We start from the raw sequence: 18,924 nt of genomic DNA, 5'->3' as shown, positions 1-18,924 counted from the left end.
ACTTCATGTTTGAGCTTCAAGTATTTTAATTCTTTATTGAGTCTCTTAAGCTCATTCATCATTTTTTGGGACTCTTTCAAAGTTAGATCAAGAATATCCCGCAACTCATTGCATCTTTCACAGTTATAAGATCTTACCTCGCTTGTTTCACCTCGTGCCACAAAACAGTTCTCATTGTTATCTTTGCATTCGTCGTCTGAAGTGTCCTTGTCTTTCCAGCATCCTGAAGATTTGTTCATATCGTTTTCCAAAATCGTCATAAAGCAAACATTTGCTATCTCTTCGTGTTCTGAACTGTCTTCATCACTCTAACTTCCAAATGATTTGTTCTTGTTAAAGCCTCTGGAGATTTTCCTTTTCAGATCTGGGCACTCAGCTTGAATGTGTCCAAATCTTCCACACTCAAAGAATTTCCCATCATTCTTATCTTTTTCGTTATATTGCATGGATCGCCTAGGTGGGATCCTTCCTCTCCTCGTATTCCTGAATCTTCTCATTAAACCATCCATATTTCTTGATATCATAACAATCTCTTCTTGAAGGGCTTCATGTAACGATCCGACCGGTCGTTTCATGAGTTACCACCCCGTTTCCCCCATTTCTGCTTCTTTATGCTTTGATCATCTGTATTATGTGGTATTGGATTAGTCGGTTCGAGTCCGCAATGGTTTTGGGAAGGTTTGAAAAACTTAGTCTCTCAAGTTGGTCTTTAGTTGGAAAAGTCAACCTGAAGTTGACTTGTGAGCAAACAATCTAGGAATTTGGTTTTTATGATTCGGATAGCTTCGGGATGTGATTTGGGACTTAGGAGCGTGATAGGAATGGGTTTTAGAGGTCCGAAGTAGATTTAGGCTTGAATTGGCGAAAATGGTTTTTTTTGGCATTTTTCGGTTGATAGGGAAAATTTTGATATCAGGGTCGAAATGGAATTTTGGGAGTTGCAGTATGTCCGTTGTGTCATATGGGATGTGTGTGCAAAATTTTAGGTCATTCGGACAAGGTTTGATAGACTTTTTGATCAAAAGCAGAACTCGGAAGTTTTTAGAATAGGCTTGAATCCGTGGTTAATTTGATGTTCCGATGTTGTTTTAGGTGTCTTGAAAATTGATACAAGTTTGGAAGATGGTATATGACTTGCTCGTGCTTTTGGTTGAGGTCCCGGGGGCCTCGGGGTGATTTCAGATGGTTGACGGGAGGTTTTGGGTTAAAATTGGCAACTGAAGTGCACAGTTCCTGTCATAACCGCACCTGCGGCTTGGGGACCGCAGAATCGGAAGGTAGCCGCATATGCGGAAGTTGGCGTGAAAGGCTAAAGCGCAGGTGCGGATGACTGGTCGCACCTGCGAGACCGTAGGTGCAGAAGGTGAGGCGTAGGTGCGGAGTTTTGGTTTTAAGTGAAAACCACAGATGCAGTGCTTTGGCCGCAGATGCGGTACCACAGGTACAGTGTAGGAACCACAGGTGCGAAAAGCCTGGGTCAGAACATATATATTTCACCCTTCACGAATTTGGGTTATTTTTCATAACATTTCAAATGGGAAGAAGCTTTGGAGAGCAAATTCAAGGGAGAATTCAAGAGGTTTCTTAGAGGTAAGGTTCTTGGTCCCTAAACTAGTTTTTATGATGATTTTTAAGTTTGTAAGCTTGAATCTATGGGAAAATCAGTAGCAAATTATGGGTTAGGGCTTGAAAAAATTGGAGACCTAAAATTAGGGATTTAAGGGGTCATTTTAGTCGGATTTTGGTACTTTTGGTATGAATGAACTCGTGGGGGAATAAGGATTCCATTGATATAAATTTTGTCGAATTCCCAGACGTGGGCCCGAGGTCGGTTTGGTCAATATCGGGATTTGTGTTGTAATTTGATTAACATCGTATGGGTTTCACTCCTTTAGCATATATTGATGGCTATAAACTGATTTTGGTTAGATTCGAGGCATTTGGAGGCCGAATCGAAAGGAAAGGGCGTCGCGGGCTAGAGTTTGGCTTGGCTTGAGGTAAGTAACGCTTCCAATCTTGGTTCTGCGGGTTCGAAACCCCGAACTATGTGTTCTATGTTTATTATGAAGGTGACGCTATGCCAAGTGACGGGCGTATAGGCATGCACCGTGGGAAATACGACCTGGATCATTCCACAGCGCTGCTTAGTGGTTCTTTCTTACTGATATCTGTGGTGTAATTATGTGATTTAGTTGTTGAGCTGTAAATTATTCTGATTATCATGTTAAGGCTTCACGCCGATATTGTTGAGACCCAAGAGGTCGTTTCTTGCTGTCATATTTATTTTACCGATATTCTGTACTCAGTCCTTTTCATGCATATTATATCATGTGTCAGTCTCGATTATTACTATTTGCCACATTTTATTGTTGACCGGGCTAGTATCATGATATTTGGAGCCCTTGTGTGAGACCGGTGAGTTATGACTGAGGGAGGCCGAAAGCCTGATATTGAGTGACAGTATGAGATTGGGCTACACACCGCAGCGAGATATTGAACAAGCCTTCGCTGGCATTATTATAGCGCTTGGGTTAATGAGAGAAGCCCCTCTGGAGTCTTTACACCCCCAGTGAGCGCCGATGATGATATTGAGTGATGGATCTTCCCTGTACATGGATCTTGTCCGAAGTATTATACCGGGAGATGGATCTTCTCGGTCAGGCTGGACTGGCCTGTGTCCTCGGTACTAGATGACTGCGGTCAGTGATGCATATTCCGGGATGGATCTTCCCTTGGCCGGATGGCCATATACAGTACCGAGGGGTTGAGTACTTGTGAGTAGAGGTTCATGGAACAATGATCATGCTAGTTGTGCATTGGTATATGTAAAATCTCTGATTTTTGAACTTCGTACTGTTCAGTTGCATTTAAATACTGTTGAACTTCACTTGAACTGTAAGCATGTCTACTTTTCCTGTTCAGATATATGTTATTACCTGTTGAGTTTTGGTCCATCACTACCTCTCAGTCCATAGGTTGGAATTGATACTTACTGAGTTGGTGTACTCACGTTACCCCTTGCACCTTGTGTGCAGATCCAGGTGTCTCGGGTCACGGTAGCGGCTGCTAATTATATTGTGCGGACTTTCGCTTGGAGATTGCGAGGTAGCTGCTTGGTGACCGCAGTTCCGCCTTCTCCTTCCCTTTCTTCCTTTAGCTTATATGTTGGATATTTTTAGACTGTGCTAGTCTTGTTATGCCGAATAGTTGTAGTAGTCTTTGCTCATGACTAGTGACACCTGAGATCGGGCTTGTATTTTCTTTCCGCTAGTTTTGGAACGTCTATTTTTACATCATTGGATTTCTGTTAAAACATGATGTTTTCTTAAGCTTTTCAACTGGAATATAGAGTAATTGGAAATAAGTGGCTGGCATAGTTCCACGATAGTCGCCATCATGACCAGGTTGGTTTTTGGGTCGTGACATGTTGGTTTTAGAGCCTAGGTTACATAGGTCTCACGAGTCATGAGCAGGTTTAGTAGAGCCTCACGGATCGGTACGGAGACGTCTGTATTTATCCTCGGGAGGCTGCAGAACCTTTAGGAAAACTTCATATTCTTGAATTCTTGTCATGCGAAACTGTTGATCCTAGTACTAAACTTCCGTTATTCTATTCTCTCACAGATGGTGAGGACACGTGCCACCGACCAGGATGGACGATCATCAGTACCACCAGCTGGAGCCACTAGAGGCCGAGGATGCGGTAGAGGCCGTGGTAGGGGCAGGGGTGCCGCCCGCACAGCAGCTAGGGCAGCACCTGCGGATCCGCCAGTCGCCCTAGTTCAGGATCAGGTCCCAGCTGGGGATGTTCCAGCAGCACCAGCTCAGGCACCGACTGTGCCTATTGTCATTCCGGGTCTCCAGGAGGCCTTGGCCCAGATTCTGACCGTGTGCACCAGCCTTGCTCAGGCGGTCGCGGTTTCTACTGTAGCTACTTCACAAGCCGGGGGAGGCACCCAGACTCCCGCCGCTCGCATACCTGACCAGGTTGTGCAGGGACTTCAGACACCGGAGGCATCACCTGCCCAGTCGGTTGCCCCTGCTCAGGACTATGTAGTTCCAGCTATGCCTGATGACGAACAGCGTCGACTGGAGAGATTTGGCAGACTTCAGCCTCCGACTTTTAGCGGAGCAGAGGGCGAGGATGCCCAGGGTTTCTTAGACATGTGTTAGAGGATTCTATGTACAATAGGGATTCTGGACACTAGCAGAGTTGCATTTACCACTTTTCAGTTTTCTGGGGCTGCCTTCACTTGGTGGGAGGCGTATGAGAGGCATAGGCCTGTTGGTGCACCACCCCTTACATGGCATCAGTTCTTCATTCTCTTCCTAGAGAAGTATGTACCGCATTCTCGCAGGGAGGAGCTGCGCATGCAGTTCGAGCAGCTGCGTCAGGAGGGCATGCCCGTGATGCAGTATGAGATGAGGTTCTCCGAGTTGGCCCATCATGCTATCTGGCTAGTTCCCACAGATAGGGCGAGGATCAGAAGTTTTGTTGATGGCCTCAACTATCAGCTACGGATTTTTCTTACCAGAGAGAGGGTATCTGGCGCTTCTTATGAGGAGGTGGTTGACATTGCTAGAGATATTGAGTCAGTTCTTCACCAGGAGCGAGAGAGAGGGAGGCCAAGAGGCCTCGAGGATCTGGTAGCTTTGGTGGTTCTTTTTCGGGAGGTCAGTTTCAGCACGGCAGAGGACGTTCATTCAGACATGCTCAGCCAACCCGTTTAGGTCACCGTGGTGGGTCATCTAGCCATGGTTCTCACAGTTCACATCAGGGTCACTCGTCTCTCAGTGCCCTTCCCGCTTAGAGTTCGACTCAGGCACCATCAGTTCAGGGCTCATCTATGCCTAGTTCTTCTAGTGGGCATCCCGGTGCAGGGGGCTCCCTTCAATCCCCACCGCCATTTGCCGAGAGAGGTTGCTTCGAGTGTGGAGACTTGAGGCATATTAAGAGGTTTTGTCCCCGCCTTTCGGGAGGGTCATCCCAGTAGAGGAGTCAGCCTTCAGCTTCTGCACCAGTTACTTCCCTACCCGCTTAGTCAGCTTGGGGTAGAGGTCAGTCAGCTAGGGGTCGCCCTAGAGGGGGAGGCCGATCAGGTAGTGGTCAGGTCCGTTTCTATGCCCTTTCAGCCAGACCAGATGCTATTGCTTCAGATGCTGTGATCACAGGTATTATCTCAGTCTGCCACAAAGATGCCTCTGTATTATTTGATCCCAGCTCTACTTTATCTTACGTGTCATCATATTTTGCCCATTATTTGGATATGCCCTGCGAGTCTCTCGTTTCTTCTATTCATGTCTCTACTCCGGTGGGGGATACTGTTATGGTAGACGATGTATACCGGTCGTGCGTTATGTCTATTGGGGGTCTTGAGACTTGAGTGGATCTTTTGTTACTTTGCATGGTGGACTTCGATGTGATATTGGGCATGGATTGGTTATCTCCGTGCCGGGCTATTTTGGATTGTCACGCCAAGATAGTGATGTTTGCTATGCTGGGTATGCCACGGATTGAGTGGCGAGGTTTGTCTGATTATGTTCCCAGTAGGGTAATCTCATTCTTGAAGGCCCAGCATATGGTTGGGAAAGGTTGTCTTTCATACTTAGCATTTGTGAGGGATGTCAATGCAGAGACTCCCAACATTGATTTTGTTCCAATTGTGAGGGATTTTTCCGATGTGTTTCATGCAGACCTGACGGGCATGCCACCGGATAGGGATATTGATTTTGGTATTGATCTGGTGCCGGGCACTCAGCCCATTTCTTTTCCACCATATCGTATGGCACCAGCGGAGCTGAAAGAGTTGAAGGAGCAACTTCAAGAACTCCTTGATAAGGGGTTTATTCGGCCTAGTGTGTCACCTTGGGGTGCGCCTGTTCTATTTGTGAAGAAGAAGGATGGCACGATGAGGATGTGCATTGATTACACGCATTTGAACAAAGTAACAATTAAGAACAAGTATCCTTTGCCTCGTATCGATGATTTATTTGACCAGCTTCAGGGAGCGAGAGTGTTCTCCAAGATTGATCTTCGTTCAGGGTAGCACCAGTTGAAGATCAGGGACTCGGATATTCTTAAGACAGCTTTCAGGACCCGATATAGTCACTATGAGTTCCTTGTGATGTCTTTTGGGCTAACCAATGCCCAACAACATTCATGCATTTGATGAACAACGTGTTTCGGCCGTATCTCGACTCGTTTGTCATAGTTTTCATTGATGATATTCTGGTGTATTCGCGTAGTCAGGAGGAGCACGCGGAGCATTTTGAGAGTTGTGTTGCAGAGATTGAGGGAGGAGAAGCTTTATGCAAAGTTCTCCAAATGTAAGTTTTGGCTCAGTTTAGTGGCTTTCTTTGGGCACGTGGTGTCCAGTGAGGGTATTCAGGTTGATCCGAAGAAGATAGAGGCGGTTCAGAGTTGGCCCAACCGTCCTCTGCCACAAAGATTCGCAGCTTTCTTGGTTTGGCGGGTTATTACCGCCGGTTCATTTAGGGATTTTCATTTATAGCATCACCCTTGACCAAGTTGACTCAAAAGGGTGCTCCTTTTATGTGGTCGGATAAGTGTGAGGCGAGCTTTCAGAAGCTCAAGACTGCCTTGACCACAGCTCTAGTGTTAGTACTTCCATCAGCTTAAGGTTCCTACACAGTGTATTGTGATGCTTCGAGGGTTCGTATCGGTTGTATTTTGATGCAGGAGGGTAGGGTTATTGCTTATGCTTCTCGTCAATTGAAGCCCCACGAGAAGAACTACCCTGTTCATGATCTAGAATTGGCTGCCATTGTTCACGCGTTAAAGATTTGGAGGCATTACTTGTATGGTGTGTCTTGTGAGGTGTTTACTGATCATTGTAGCCTACATCACTTGTTCAAGCAGAAGGATCTCAATTTGAGGCAGCGGAGATGGTTGGAGCTGCTAAAGGACTACGATATTACTATTTTGTACCATCCGGGGAAGGCCAATGTGTTGGCCGATGCCTTGAGTAGGAAGGCGGTGAGTATTGGGAGGTTGGCGTATATTCCTGTCGGGGAGAGACCTCTTGCAGTTGATGTTCAGGATTTAGCTAATCAGTTCGTGAGGTTGGATATTTCGGAGCCCAGTAAGGTATTAGCTTGTGTGATTTCTCGGTCTTCCTTATTTGATCGCATTAGAGAGCGCCAGTATGATGATCCTCACTTGTTTGTCCTTAAGGGCAGAGTTCAACATGATGATGCCCGAGATGTGACTATTGGTTATGATGGAGTGTTGAGGATGCAGGGCCGGATATGTGTGCCCAATGTGGATGGGCGTCGGGAGCTGATTCTGGAGGAGGCCCATAGCTCGCGGTATTCCATTCCTCCGGGTGCCGCGAAGATGTATTTGGATCTGAGGCAGCATTATTGGTGGAGGAGGATGAAGAAAGACATAGTGGAATTTGTAGCTTGGTGTCTCAATTGTCAGCAGGTGAAATATGTGCATCAGAGGCCGGGTGGCTTGCTTCAGCAGATAGAGATTCCAGAGTGGAAATGGGAGTGAATTACCAGGGACTTTGTAGTTGGGCTCCCTCGGACTTTGAAGAAGTTCGATGCTATTTGGGTGATTGTGGATCACCTGACCAAGTCCGCGCACTTTATTCCTATTTGTAGTACCTATTCTTCGGAGCGGTTGGTAGAGATCTATATCCGGGAGATTGTTCGCTTGCATGGTGTCCCAGGTTCCATCATTTCTGATAGGGCCGTGCAGCGAGAGTTGGGTACTCAGGTTGAGTTGAGCACAGCCTTTCACCCTCAGACGGACGGACAGTCCGAGGGCACGATTCAAATATTGGAGGACATGTTGCGCGCTTGTGTGATTGACTTTGGTGGTTCATGGGATCAGTTTCTACCGCTCACGGAGTTTGCTTATACCAACAGTTATTAGTCGAGTATTCAGATGGCTCCATATGAGGTTTTGTATGGGAGACGGTGTAGATATCTAGTTGGTTGGTTTGAGCTGGGTGAGGCTAGACTTTTGGGCACAGACTTAGTGCAGGATGCTTTGGACAAGGTGAAGTTGATTCAGGAGCGGCTTCGTACAGCGCAGTCGAGACAGAAAAGTTATGCTGACAGGAAAGTCCGGGATGTGTCCTATATGGTTGGGGAGAAGGTTCTACTGAAGGTGTCACCCATAAAGGGTGTTATGTGATTTGGTAAAAAGAGTAAATTGAGTCCTCGGTTCATTGGGCCTTTTGAGATGCTTCGGAGGATTGGGGAGGTGGCTTATGAGCTTGCTTTGCCACCCAGCTTGTCTAGTGTGCATCCGGTGTTTCATGTTTCCATGCTCCGAAAGTATATTGGGGATCCGTCTCATGTTCTGGATTTCAGCACGGTTCAGTTAGAGGGAAATTTGACTTATGATGTGGAGCCATTATCCATTCTGGAGCGTCAGGTTCGAAAGTTGAGGTCGAAGGATATAGCTTCAGTGAAAGTGCAGTAGCGAGGTCGGCCTGCGGAGGAGGCTACCTGGGAGACCTAGCAGGAGATGCGGAGCAGATATCCTCACATATTTGACGATTCAAGTATATTTCTTGACTCGTTCGAGGACGAACGTTTGTTTAAGAGGGGGAGGATGTAACGACCCGGCCGATCGTTTCATGAGTTACCACCCCATTTCCCCCATTTCTGCTTCTTTATGCTTTGATCATCTGTATTATGTGGTATCAGGTTAGTCGGTTCGAGCCCGGAAAAGTTTTGGGAAGGTTTGAGAAACTTAGTCTCTCAAGTTGGTCTTTAGTTGGAAAAGTCAACCGGAAGTTGACTTGTGAGCAAACGATACCGGAATTTGGTTTTTATGATTCGGATAGCTTTGGGAGGTGATTTGGGACTTAGGAGTGTGATCGGAATGTTTTTTGGAGGTCCGGAGTAGATTTAGGCTTGAATTGGCGAAAATGGTTTTTTTGGTGTTTTCCGGTTGATAGGGGAAATTTTGAAATCGGGGTCGGAATGGAATTCCAGGAGTTGCAGTAGGTCCGTTGTGTCATATGGGATGTGTGTGCAAAATTTCAGGTCATTCGGACGAGGTTTGATAGACTTTTTGATCAAAAGCAGAACTCGGAAGTTTTTAGAGTTCTTAGGCTTTAATCCGTGGTTAAGTTTATGTTACGATGTTGTTTCAGGTGTTTGGAAGATTGGTACAAGTTTGGAAGGTGGTATATGACTTGCTCGTGATTTTGGTTGAGGTCCCGGGGGCCTCGGGGTGATTTCGGATGGTTGACGGGAGGTTTTGGGTTGGAATTTGGCAGTTGAAGTGCACAGTTCCTGTCTTAACCGCACCTATGGCTTGGGGACCGCAGGTGCGGGACTGCAGAAGCGGAAGGCTAGCCGCAGATGTAGAAGTTGGCGTGAAGGGCTGAAGCGCGGGTGCGGATGACTAGTCACACCTGCGTAGGTGCGAAGTTTTGGTTTTAAGTGAAAACCGCATATGCGATGCTTTGGCCGCAGATGCAGCATAGGAACCGCAGGTGCGGTGTAGGAACTGCAGGTGCGAAAAGCCTGGGTCAGAACATATATATTTCACCCTTCGCGAATTTGGGTTATTTTTCATAACATTTCAAACGGGAAGAAGCTTTGGAGAGCAAATTCAAGGGAGAATTCAGGAGGGTTTCTTAGAGGTAAGGTCCTTGGTCCCTAAACTCGTTTTTATGATGATTTTTAAGGTTGTAATCTTGAAATCTATGGGAAAATCAGTAGCAAATTGGGGGTTAGGGCTTGAAAAATTGGAGACTTAAAATTAGGGATTTGAGGGGTCATTTGTGGTCGAATTTTGGTACTTTTGGTATGAATGAACTCGTGGGGGAATAAGGATTCCATTGATGTAAAATTTGTCGGATTCCGAGATGTGGGCCCGGGGGTCGGGTTTGGTCAATTTCGGGATTTGTGTTGTAATTTGATTAACTTCGTATGGGTTTCACTCCTTTAGCATATATTGATGGTTACTTACTGATTTTGGTTAGATTCGAGGCATTTGGAGGCCGAATCGAGAGGAAAGGGTGTCGCAGGCTAGAGTTTGGCTTGTCTTGAGGTAAGTAACGCTTCCAATCTTGGTTTTGCGGGTTCGAAACCCCGAACTACGTGTTCTATGTTTATTATGAAGGTGACGTTATGCCAAGTGATGGGCGTATGGTCGTGCACCGTGGAAAATGCAGCCTGGATCATTCTAGAGCACCGCTTAGTGGTTCTTTCTTACTGATATCTGTGCTGTAATTATGTGATTTAGTTGTTGAGCTGTAAATCATTCTGATTATCATGTTATGTCTTCACACCGATATTATTGAGATCCAAGAGGTCGTTTCTTGATGTCATATCATTTATTTTACTGATATTTTGTACTCAGTCCTTTTTATGCATAATATGTCATGTCTCAGTCTCGATTATTACTATTTGCCACATTTTATTGTTGACCGGTCCAGTATCATGACAATTGGAGCCCGTGTGTGAGACTGGTGAGTTATGACCGAGGGAGGCCGAAAGCCTGATATTGAGTGACAATATGAGATTGGGCTGCACACCACAGCGAGATATTGAACAAGCCTTCGTTCGCTTTGTTATAGCGCTTGGGCTAACGAGAGAAGCCCTTCCAGATTCTTTACACCCCAGTGAGCGCAGATGATGATATTAAGGGATGGATCTTCCTTGGACATGGATCTTGTTCGAAGTATTATATTGGGAGATGGATCTTCTCCGTGAGGCTAGACTGGCATGTGTCCTCAGTACTGGATGACTGCGGTCAGTGATATATATTCCGGGATGGATCTTCCCTGGGCCGGATGGCCATATACAGTACCGAGGGGTTTAGTACTTTTGAGTAGAGGTTCATGGAACATTGATCATGCTAGTTGTGTATTGGTATATGTAAAATCTCTGAGTTTTGAACTTCGTACTGTTCAGTTGCATTTAAATACTGTTGAACTTCACTTGAACTGTAAGCATGTCTACTTTTCCTGTTCGGATATATGTTATTACATGTTGAGGTTTGGTCCGTTACTACTTGTCAGTCCATAGGTTTGACTTGTTACTTACTGAGTTGGCGTACTCACGTTACCCCCTGCACCTTGTGTGCAGATCCAGGTGTCTCGGGTCATGGTAGCGGCTGCTGATTATATTGTGCGGACTTTCACTTGGAGATTGCGAGATAGCTGCTTGGCGACCGCAGTTTCGCCTTCTCCTTCCCTATTTTCCTTTAGCTTATATGTTGGATATTTTCAGACTACACTAGTCTTGTTATTTCGAACAGTTGTAGTAGTCTTTGCTCATGACTAGTGACACCCGAGGTCGGACTTGTATTTTCTTTCTGCTGGTTTTTGAACTTCTATTTTTATATCATTGGATTTCTATTAAAACATGATGTTTTCTTAAGCTTTTCAACTGGAAAATAGAGTAATTGGAAATAAGTGGCTGGCCTAGTTCCACAATAGGCGCCACCGCGACCGTGTTGGTTTTTGGGTCGTGACACTTCAGGATCATCATCGATATCCACTACTACAAAAGAGACTTTTAGTGGCATTTAATTGGAAGCAATAAAAGAATGGCCGCTAAATTATTTTGTAAACGAAAATATTAGCGGCAAATATGCATCAGACGCTATTACATACCTTTTTATGGCAAATAAAAATAAATAGCCACAATTAGAAGCAACTTTTATTATTCTTATATTTCCCTCCAAATTTTTTGACTAAAATAACCCATTCCCTCCAATTTCTCCTGTCTAAGTTGGGAAAACTTAAAAAAGAAACACTTCAGAAAAATAAAATCCCTCAACCCCTGTAAAATTCTCATTGTTGCTGCCCTATCCTCGAGTTGTTGACCTATTGTCGATCCTCACCATAGCGCCACCAACACCATGTAATATATTTCAAAAAATACTTGTTTATCACTATTCTATCTCTTCTCTGTCTCTTCTTTGCTCCAAGTTTTTATCCTTGAAGAGTTTGGACGGGAGAAAGGTACAGATTTTCTATATTTTGGTTGTGGTTAGAAATTTAGTTTATGGTTGATTTTACACCGTGTGAATTGAATCTTTGTCATCAATTATAGTAGTGGTGGATTTTGCTTCAATCTTCATTCCCATAGAACTGCTTTGGTCAGCGTTCATACCCTTTTGAAAAGGGACTTTTTAGAAATAAATATTATCCTAGTGTGTTATGGTATACGCGGTATGTTGTAGAGAATTGAGATTTGCGTGTTCGAGGTTTCGGTTCAGTTCATAATGGGAAGTCATTAAATTTGTAAGCAGCACGGGCAGCTGCAGGTGAGTAAAGAATCGATCTTCAAATGATTAGGTAAAATGGTATTGCCAACCATAGTGATTCGACGGGGGTATATGTTCCGGTAAAAGGGCAATGTGATGTAAACTGATAATACTTCGGTAGTGTTGCAGCATTTGGGATTGACTGTCGATATCTGAGTTTGTTTGATGGCACAGGGGAATTTTAGAATATCTTTCATGGGATGATTGGGTACTTGAGGTGTGATATGTATTCGTACGGCGCAATTTGGGATCAGGTATAGTGATTTGTGTGCTATATGGAGTTGGAGATTAGGAGTTCTCGTGTTCAGGCTATGCAGTTGTTGTAAATCGTGTGTATCGGCACCGTCTAGGGGTTATTGGGAATTAGAGGTCCGAGTGGATCTTTCTTTGCTTGGTATGCCAAATTTTGGATATGATATTGGATTGTAGGCTGGTTGTCTCAGTGTTGGGTTATTCTAGACGATTGTGCTACGGGCTAGGCCGGAAATGCCATGGGTTGAGCGGCAAGGTGCATTGGATTATGTTCTTCCAGAGTGGTATATATTTCAAAAGATGCAGCGGACGGCTGAGAAGGATTGCTTTTCTTAATGGGGCATTCGTGATGGATGTCAGTGCAGAGGTCTCTACCATTGATTCAGTTTCGGTATTGAGTGACTTTTCAGATGCATTTTTTTGTGGCCGGGCATGTCGCCGAGTGAGATGGCGAATTTCGGTATTTATTTGGTGCCGGGCACCGTATTGTACGGCTCTGGCAGGAGTCATAGTAGTAGAAGGAGCAGCTTCAGGCTTCCTGGTATTGAGTTCGTTGGCAGGCCAATGTGGCTACGTATTTAGCTTGAGTTAGCTTGGTTAGCCCCAGGCTGTATTGCTGAGGGATAGGTTGATTCGATTGTTCTTGAACTGGTTGGTGATTTGGGAAGATCTATTAGTTGTTTCTTTTTCTGTGCGGTGAGGCATTATGATTTTCAGACTGTGGGCACATATAGTGCGGTGCTATCGAGATTCATAGTGGAAGTTGAAGGGGGGACCTCAGTTGTGTTTGAGTTTTGTAGCTTACAACGCTATATGTAGATACCATTATGCACTCAGTATGCTTACGACCGATACTCGGTATTTTGTTATAATGAACAAATTTGGTTCGATGTGCATCTCCCTATGTGAGATATTTGTGTGGATCGTGTGGCACGCCGCCACGGGTATGTTATCTGGATCGGGTTGCACGCCGCAACAGTGTGATGTTGAGAATAGTTTTCCATATGTTACCTTATATACCTTGCTTCCTGGTTTCTGAGGAAAGTCCGTATTGGGTGTTGCTCGGCNAGACATCAAATTGTGTGTGGCTGTCGAATTTTGATCACAGTGTCTTGAGGTGCTCCATGTGTAACAGTGTTTGGATAGGATCACGCATTGTAGCGAGGCTGCATTGAGTTATGACCCTTCGAGGTAGATTCAGGCATTCTATTTCTATGATGTGAGACGGGGTCTCAGCCTTGTGTTGTGATGATACTGATGAGCTTGAAGTATAGCTCTTTTGGTTTGAGTTATTTTCATGATTTGAGTATATTCAGGTCGTTTCTTGTTGGTACGCGTATTATGCAAGTTGTGGCTTAGGCCTGTATTGAGGTATCATATTACCAGAGTGGTGTGTTGGATTCGAGGTGATCCTTAGAGTCATTAATGAATACAAACAGAATTGATTGCAGCTTGTTAGAGAGATAATATCAAGGTATGGCCCGGAAATCTGTTGTGATATTAGTCACAGGGAAGTGGCTTCATGAATGGTTACAGTTTATCGCGTGTTTCATTTGTTGTTGGCAGTATATGGAAGTGTTGGAATAAGACTTTAGCTAATAAAAGATTTTCTATCGGTATTTGGTTATTATGGGCAACTGCTATAAATAGAGGCTATCGTTTCGAGTGTTTGGATTAAGTGGTATATCATATGACTTCACCTGAGGTTGCAAGTATGGGTTATTACAGCTGGTTCGGGTTTATTCTGGGTATAGATGTGAGGTTCTGATATTGTGTATGATTTCGAAAAGTGCAATGTGGTTCTATGGTTTATGGATTAAATGGACTGTGAGATTTCGGCTATATTGTGTTGTCGGACCTATATGAGATAGGGTGACGTGAGATCACCCCGGGTATATGCTTGGTAAAGTTATTCAGCTGTTGGTTAGCTTCTAGGACAACTCTGGGTACGCTCGAGGACGAGCGTTGGTTTAAGTTGGGGAGGATGTGACGACCCGATCCGTCGTCTCATGTATTACAGCCCTGTTTCCCCCATTTACTGCTTCTTCATGTTTCATTATCAGCAACGAGTGAGTTATAGTTGAATTGAATTGGTTTGGATAGGAAGTGAGACACTTAGTCTCTTTAAGGAAGGCTTAAGTTGGAAAGGTCAACCGGACGTTGACTTAATAGTTAGAAGGCTCGGATGTGAATTCCGGTGATTCGGTTAGCTTCGGGAGGTGATTTGTGACTTAGGAGTGCGATCGGAAGTGATTTTGGAGGTCCGGAGTAGAATTAGGCTTGAATTGGCAAAGTTGGCATTTTGGCGAATTCCGGTGGATAGGTGAGATTTTGATCCGAGGGTCGGAATGGAATTCCGAGAGTTGCAGTAGCTCCGTTAGGTGATTTTGGATATGTGTGCAAAATTTCAGGTCATTCGGAGGTGTTTTGGTCGGGTTTTTGATCGAATGCGTAATTCGGAAGTTTTTAAGAAACTTAGGCTTTGATTTGAGGATAATTGAGGATTTTGATGTTAACGATAGTGTTTTAATGGTTCGAGCGAGTTTGAATAAGGTAATAGATCATGTATGTGCTTTTGGTTGAGGTCCCGGGGGCCTCGGGGTGAATTCGGGTGGTTAAACGGAGAATTCGGAGTTTGTTGCATGTTTGAAGTTTGCTGGTTCTGTCATTTCCGCATCTGCGGAAAAGGGACCGCATAAGCGGCTACGCAGATGCGGCGTATTGGTCGCAGAAGCGGTCCTTGAGGGACTAGGGTTTTTCGCAGAAGCGGACGTGGATCCGCAAATGCGGCGATCGCAGAAGCGGTTCTAGACCGCATAAGCGGTCTGGGGGAATTTAAGTGAGATCGCAGAAGCGATCGTTTGGTTGCATACGCGGTGACCGCAGGTGCGGCATATTAACCGCAGAAGCGGAAAAACGGTCTGGGTTTAAGTGAACAGTGGTTCACAAATTTGAAAGAGAAGAAAAATATTTTGGACTTCGGCTTAGGCGGTTTCTTGGGCGATTGTGAAGAGAAATCGAAGGGGCTTCATCAGGTATGAACTATTGGACTCGGATTATGTTTATATAGTGTAAAATCATGGATTGAACACTGAAATTTAAGGGATTAAATGCTAAAAATGGAGGTTAGGGCTTGAAACTTAAGAGAGCTTAAATTGATGATTTGAGGGGTCAAATGGACTCCGATTCTTGTGAGTTTGATATGTATAGACTCGTGGCGAGATAAGGATCGTTTTGATGTAAAGTTTTCTGGATTTCGAGAAGTGGGACCGGGGATCGGGTTTTGCTAATTTCGCGATTTTTGATATTTCTCGAGTCTTTTCGATTGGGTTATGTTTCTTTGGCACATTGTAACGTATTCATTGTGGTTTTGGCCAGATTCGACGCGCGAGGAGGTCGATTCGAGAGGAAAGGGCATTGCGAGCTAGTCTTCGGCCGACTAGAGGTGAGTAATAGATGTAGATGATGACCTGAGGGTTTGAAACATTGTGACGCTATATTGAGGCGAGACACGTACTCTATGACGAGTGCGGGGTCGATTGTGACTGGGGATTGTGACCTAGTCCGTTCCGATTGATGTTCGTACTGTGTTCTTGACTAGAAATTGTTTGGTAATCATCCTACTTGGATTTTATGAATATGTTTGGGGCTTTGTGCCTATCATTTGCATCCTTCAGGGATCCTTATCACTGCTTCCATGATGCTTAGCATATTTCATGATATCAGTCCTGAGTTAGACACTGCCTCGAAATGTTTAGTAAATAAATAAAGGTTTAAACACTTAGCTCTATAATTCCTAATAACTGAAACTAAAAAAGAACAATTTGACTGTGCCCGAGTGGCTTGCATGCATATATATATCTGGACTGAGTGTGGATCGGGCTGCACGCCGCAGCGAATGCTACGATGATATTGCGCTTGGGCTGTAGGAGCCCCTCCGGAGTCTGAACCCCCACAGTGAGCACGGGTACCCAAATGGATCAGGCTGCACGCCGCAGCGGTCATGTGCATTGCATTGCATTCATGCATTTATACCTATTTGTCTTACTTGTCCTGGTATTGTTGTTGTTCCACCGTTTTATGTGCTGAATCGCTGATTATAGCTTTATATTGTAATATTTCGGAATTTCTTACTTTCAGCCATTATATATGTTTATTACTCACTGAGTTGGAAGTACTCGCTTTACTCCCTGCACCTCGCGTGCAGTTGCAGGTATCGTTCACCCGGTAGCGGGTTATTAGCGGATTGAAGGTATTGTTATTGTAGCTGAGCAAAGGTGACCGCCATCGTTCGCGGCACCGGATGTTGTCTTTTATTTTCCAGAAATTTTACTTGTATATATTTATTGGCCTGTAGTTGTGTTAAGGTTTCCTTAGATGCTCGTGACTTGTGACACCCCGGTCGGGTAGTAATTAACAGTTTCTAATGCCATTAAGTTGTATCTTCTATTCATTTATGTTTAATAATTGTTAGTGAAAGGATTTGGGGTAGTAGGCTGGCCTTGTCCTCACGAGAGGCGCCATCACGACCGGGTATGGGAATTGGGTCGTGACAAAGGGTTACTCTATGGACCAAAGTTATCTTGTACTTTACGTTATTGGGTTCCAGAATATAAAAAATTATGGATATCATTATGGTAGCTATCTATTATCACCTAATGCCCTTCAACTTGCATCCTTCACTACAATCCAATTTTTTATTTGTTACCTACTAAAGCAAAGCATCACTTTTTATATCACTTCTAAAGTATGTATATATATACATATATGTGACAGTACCTTTATTTCCCACTATATTTGATTGTAGGGAGTTAATTACAACTGATAAAACAGGTGGCTACTTCTACTTAAAAGTAGCAGTTCATAAAGCAGTCCATCTAGCTTCACTTTTAAGTTGAATAATTCTTTTAAGTTGAATAATTCTTCAACTTTGATATTACCGAAGGTAGTGTGATATTCATTATTGTCAGGGTATACATTGTTGTAAAAGAATTTGCAGACTATGAATCTGAGTTTATGACCTCAACTTACTTGAGATTGAGGTGTACTAATAGTTGTCACAGAGTTAATGTCACTAGCAGTTAGCAGGTTGTGTATGCCGAGTAGGTTTTCGCTACCACATAAATATGATAATTTTACCACTTAAGAAATTGCTAAATATAACTTCCATAGATAGAGAATATATTGTTAGTCCATTAATCTATTTGTTTAAAGTTGTAATTAATTCTAGTGCGTGCAAGCTACCCATACACCATAGTTTAATTAAAAAGTAGCATTCATTGAAATAATTTGTTTAACTTGGTTAATTATCACACAAAATTTTTTTGGTGATGGAAAGTAAAGGATCCAATGAAGCGGAAAAAAAAAAAGAACTGTAGTATTGAATCCATAGAACTGAAGCAGATAGTGGTTAAGACCATATTTAATTTTTTTGTATTTTGGTGGATGGATCATTGAAGCTTTGATTTACAAATGAGGAGATTGGGGGAGGAAGAAAAAACAGAATGCGAATATAGTTGCAATACAGAGACTAGATTAAGTTAAAGAGGATAAGTATAAGCTAATGGAAACCTCAGTTATAGCTATTGACTAGTGTTTGCTGAAGTTTTCTTCTATAGACAGACAATGATTATCCCATATGATAATAAATTATTAATTAGGAGATCAGACAACTTTTTACTTTCAAAGGATACTCGATTTTTAACTTCTTGTTCTTGTGAAGATCACATCTCTACAGAATATTGATAAAAGTGAGCAGTAGTTTCGAGCTGTTAGTTTGAAAAAGTGATAGGAAATTAATGTCCCAATAATGGTTTACCTTTATCAAAAAGGAATTGAACAGGACAAATGTTACTTGAGTTATCTTTAAGTTAGTTATATAGAATCTGATTCTCTTTAATTTGCAAAAGCTTGTAATTATTAATGAGTGACTTGAAACACACTTTGAATGTTTGATGACTCTTGTTAGGGATATCTTATTCTTTTATGGATGCTGTATATGTAATTATTACTTTTGTGTTCGATAATATGACTAATTATTGGAATTTATAATTTTTAATGTTCTTTGTGATATTAATATTGTTGTTTAAGATTTTTGAATTATTTTATCTCTTCTTTTTGTACACTTCTTTTCCTGATTCATCTTGGAATTTTGCTTTGTCTATTTATAATTGCAGAAGGGAAAAATATTCTTCAATTATAGTGGACAATCCTATGAGTAGAAGTTGGATAAATTGTGATAGAGTTAGTACAGAATATTTGGATGGTTTAGAGAACTTTCTAAACCATGCTTTTCATGAAAAACATAATGGAGAAACAATTCCATGCCCTCGTATAGAATGTGTACTACACTATCAAGTAAATCGGGCGACTGCATATGATCATCTTGTGGTTAATGGTATTAT

This window comes from Nicotiana attenuata, unplaced genomic scaffold (assembly GCF_001879085.1).
Source record: "Nicotiana attenuata strain UT unplaced genomic scaffold, NIATTr2, whole genome shotgun sequence".
In the NCBI taxonomy this organism is placed as follows: Eukaryota; Viridiplantae; Streptophyta; class Magnoliopsida; order Solanales; family Solanaceae; genus Nicotiana; species Nicotiana attenuata.
The sequence above is the reverse complement of the archived record's forward strand: the minus strand, read 5'-3'. Positions refer to the sequence as shown.